This window comes from Pezoporus flaviventris, unplaced genomic scaffold (assembly GCF_033815535.1).
Source record: "Pezoporus flaviventris isolate CSIRO_AGI_PZ_B2104156 unplaced genomic scaffold, CSIRO_AGI_Pfla_v1 ptg000021l, whole genome shotgun sequence".
NCBI lineage: Eukaryota > Metazoa > Chordata > Aves > Psittaciformes > Psittacidae > Pezoporus > Pezoporus flaviventris.
In genome coordinates this window covers 11,528,839-11,533,074 of record NW_026892569.1, presented here as the reverse complement: position 1 = coordinate 11,533,074, position 4,236 = coordinate 11,528,839, and the positions used below count along the sequence as shown (strand labels likewise).

At 50.4% G+C, this 4,236-nt stretch overlaps 1 non-coding gene across 1 annotated transcript; it reads right to left on the bottom strand.

Moving 5' to 3' along the window:
- Nucleotides 1-2,924: 2,924 nt before the first annotated feature.
- TRNAL-UAA (transfer RNA leucine (anticodon UAA)) lies at nt 2,925-3,007 on the bottom strand. Its single transcript has one exon. It is a non-coding gene; the product is annotated as a tRNA-Leu (tRNA).
- Nucleotides 3,008-4,236: the final 1,229 nt, after the last annotated feature.

The following is a 4,236-nucleotide window of genomic DNA, read 5'->3' as shown; positions in this document are numbered from 1 at the left end:
CACACAGCCCCCTTGTGCCGTGGCACAGCCCATAATTTAAACACACAGTCTGCAGTCTCCCTCCCTCTAATTGGGACACCTCTGATTTGTATCCTCACCTACATTTGCCACTGAGCTCCACTGATGCTGAAGTGCAAACCCAGACATGGGATAAAACCATCACCAAATGATGGGACGAGGCACTGGACCCAGGCCAGCTTTGTGCTGTCAAAGGGCTCAGGGGTCCTCCTGTGGTCCAAAAGCCACCGATGCTCTATGAAGCACCCAGGTAGCCCATGGCACTGTTCACAATGAGTGGCTGGGGCACAGGCACCAGCTCTCTTTACCCACCAACCACCAATCCTAACAGTAGTATTGCAGGAGTAAAACAATAACATTTTGTTGGTCTCCTAAGCAGTCAGCTCATTTTAGCACTCTGCCTCCAAGTGCTAGATAATAACAGGATACAAGCGAGGCGGTAGCTTTCTGCATCCAAAACAGTGTGGGTGCATCTGTGATTGATTGTAAAAGAATTGAGAGTTGCTGCTCCAGACTCCCAATCCTGGAAATGGGGTGGCTGGAGGTGGTCGTATGAGCTGTAGGCTAGACTGGATATAGGGATTTCCCAGGGCAAGCTGGACTAACCCTAGTGCCCATACACTGGCTTTGACCCACATCCTCCGAAGCCCAGGTTCCCTGTTCACAAAACAGTCTGTTTTATTCTAGGACTGCTTTGCTTTTACCCAAGTACTTGATTTATTTTGAGCACAAATGTCCCAAGATCTAATCTGAGATCTGCAAGCAGGAGCATGCAGCAAAATGGCATTTAGAGAGATCCCCCAAAACCATTTTATTGAGATTAAACAAGGCAGTTATTGTGTTTTAATACAGGAATTGATTATTACAAGCACGCGAATTGAGCGTAACAGCTTAGATTTGTATCTATTCCATCACTGTTAATCTTTGATAAATATGTTTTTAATAATCTCTAGGTATTTATTGAACGTAAAACTGTCTGGTGAAATTGAGGGGAAGATTGCTAAATACACTTATTGTACACTGCTGCAACACGAATCCATTATTAAAAACCTTTCACTGAGGTTTACTTTTAACCACGACATAACAGATACACACACTGCATAGTTAATCTAGAATAAACGTATTTGCAATAAACTATTGATATTTAACCTGCAGTAACCATCCTAATAAATATGATACATGGCAATGGCTATTGGGCAAGCTGCTCTTTTTAGCTCTGTTAAACACTTGGGGGATGTGGGGAGAAGGAGGAAAGCTGTGGCCCAGTAGAAGGCAGTTTATTTATCTGCCCTCACCACCCCCAGCCACTGGGCTCATTGCTATTTCAGTCCCCAAACCTCCATGTTCTTACATGGATCTGCCATTTGATCTCTGTCCTGAGTCATATTAACATTGCCCCCAGCCCCCTGTGTGACCCCAGCAGGCTGGTAACTCAGCTCCTGCTGCCCTCACATGATGCTTTGTCTGCCCAAAGGTTTTACAAAGTGGATAAACATCCCAAGGGATGAGGAACAAACCAGAGCTGGTATCCCTGGAATGGGAAACCCACCAGCCTTGTACATTCATGTTTCAACTGGGAAACTCAAATGAGATTTCAGGTTTGAACTCAACAGAGGCCACCGAGTGCCTTTGACACATGAAGTAGATGGAGTCAGGCTCCAAGTCATCAGAGGCAAACACCTGACCCACAGTGCTGCTTAACCCCCTGGGATACTCTCAGAGATGCATTTGTCATTCTTTGCATCTCTTAATGACTGAGGTTAGTTGCAACGAGCCAGCTCTAGCAGAGATGCACAACATTTCACCCCCAGCGCTAAGCAAAAGGGAGAGGAGCAGAGTAATTCCTCCCATGTCCTCTCCTCTGGGTCCTGCCCCATTTGTTACACGGCCACTTGTCCAGGCCCTGTAATCCTTCCCTGTAAGCCACTGCTTGATTCCCATATATCAGAGAGAGCCAAAGAGCTTAACATGCAACTTCTAATTGAGCTGTATCATCTGCCACAAACATGAAATTAACGGCCCTACATCATAATCATAAATTCATACATAACCCCCTGCACCAGCAAATAACTCTTTGCAGTGATGCCACAATGGAAAGCTGATTTGCAAGAAGCGCATGCTACCCGGGAATCCTAATTAACCAAATTAACACCATCACTTCAAATCATGTCCCAGCAGTAGGACATTTCTGATTGGCCTCAGGCTGGAGTAAAGCAGCCAAATGAAAACCTGACAGCATCTCCATGGGTCCAGCGAGCTAATCCTTTACTGAGGGGAATAGCTGGTGTCCATCCATGAGCACCACCCCAAGACAGACTGCGGCATAGCGATGCTTTGCAGGTTCTTCATGGACTTCCCAAACTCAACCGGGAAGCCCTTCCCGCCATGGTGGCTTGCTCCAGGGGGTTGTGACATTGACAGATCCCCGTGCAAAGTGCCAAAGACCAAGTGATGGGTCATGGAGCAGAGGTGGCAACAGGGGCAGCCTCCACAAACCCCAACCCCATCTCCCTGGCCCCACTGGTTTGCACTGGTTTCTGTTTGTGACTTGAGCTGTTTAGAGCTCAACACCTTGTTTTTCCCCCTTCAGGGTAGTCAGTTTTTCCTATTTCTGCCGTGGGAAAACAGGTTGCTATTTTGGGAGCATGTGGGATTCAAGCCCACAACTGTCTCAGCACTCCCTGCATGGAAGATGATATCCATTACCCGTGTGCCAAAGGGACTGGCTCATGTCTCTCCACACATTCATTCAAAGCGGGGTGGCTCAGTCCCACCAAGCTCCTCATGCTGGGACATGGAATGTGTGGGGATTGAATGGCACAGGGCCTGGAGCTCCCATCCCTGCTCTAAACTGGTGCTCTAAAAGCTGCGGTGGGAGCTGTGGAACAAGAGAAAAAGGAGGCTCCTACCAGAAGTGGGGTTCGAACCCACGCGGGCATGTGCCCATTGGATCTTAAGTCCAACGCCTTCACCACTCGGCCATCCTGGTGGGCTGTAAGCCCTGCTCTGACCCACCAGCTCCTGCCCTGGAGGGTACCCCCCTCGCTGAGCAGCCCAGCTCCCAACCACAGACCCTTCCCTAACCCACCAACACCTTTCCCTCCTCACTGCTGTCTCTAATGTCCCCACTAAAGCAGTGGAGCATCGCACTGGGAAGCAGCAGCTCTCATGGGCCACGCACAGCCCCTGTGTACCACACATAGTATGGGTGATAACACCACCAGAGACCCTGGTGCCTGAGGACATCTCTGGAGGGTCTCAGCCTGACCCTGCTGCATGCCCAGGGGGAAGGGAGCAGCTCTGACAGCAGTCAGCCAGACACACCACATGCTTAAATCATGGTCCTTGCTCTTCGAGTCCCACTGCTCACCCATCCAGTCTGCATCTAGGGCTCTACCAAGGCACTGCAGTGGGGCAGGAGAGCCTTTCTCCTTGGGGTGAGGTGCAGCTTTTACTCTGCCATCTGGGGAAAACTAAAAGTAAAACCACACAGAAAACCTCTGTTGAACCACGTAGGATTCAAACCCATAGCCCCCAGCTGCCTCTGCGCGGGAGGGCTTTAGCCCTTAAGCCACAGGAGCCTGATAACTTGTGTCTCTGATTCCAGCCACCCTCAGTCTTTCCAACCCAGCACCTTCACACAGAGATGCTGCCACACAGAAAACCTGCACAGGCCCTTTCACCAGAGCATCCTGTCTGTGCTGACCCTGTCCTGGCAATTCCCTCCTCACTTCCCCAGGGACTGCTCATGACTGTGCCCTGGGGTAGATGAGCTGCGTATAGGGCTTATGCTTGGCTGCTGCAGAGGAGGGAGACACTGAGAAGTAAAAAGGTCCCGAAAGAGGGTGGAAGAGAGCTCCTCAGTGAGGAGGGGTCACCCCAGTCTCCAGAGATAATATATGAGTGCTAGGAAGCAAGGCAGAACCCCATGGGAGGATGCTGCAAGTCCTCAGCTTAGCAGAGGACTGGATCAACCTATTCCCATGCAAAAAACACTGCCAGGAGGAAAACTCCCCTCCTTAAGCGCCAGGAGGGGACAACACCTTCCCCTGCTTCCTTTATCCCTTTGCATCACAGCCCCGGCATCCTGCCGTGCGGGTCCGCGTGCCCAGAGTGGCAGCGCAGCATCCCTGGATGCCTCCAGCATTAATACCCGATGAAGCCCTGCTCACCAAGGGTGCTGTGCACGCCAGCTCCCGAGGAATCTGCTCCTAATGA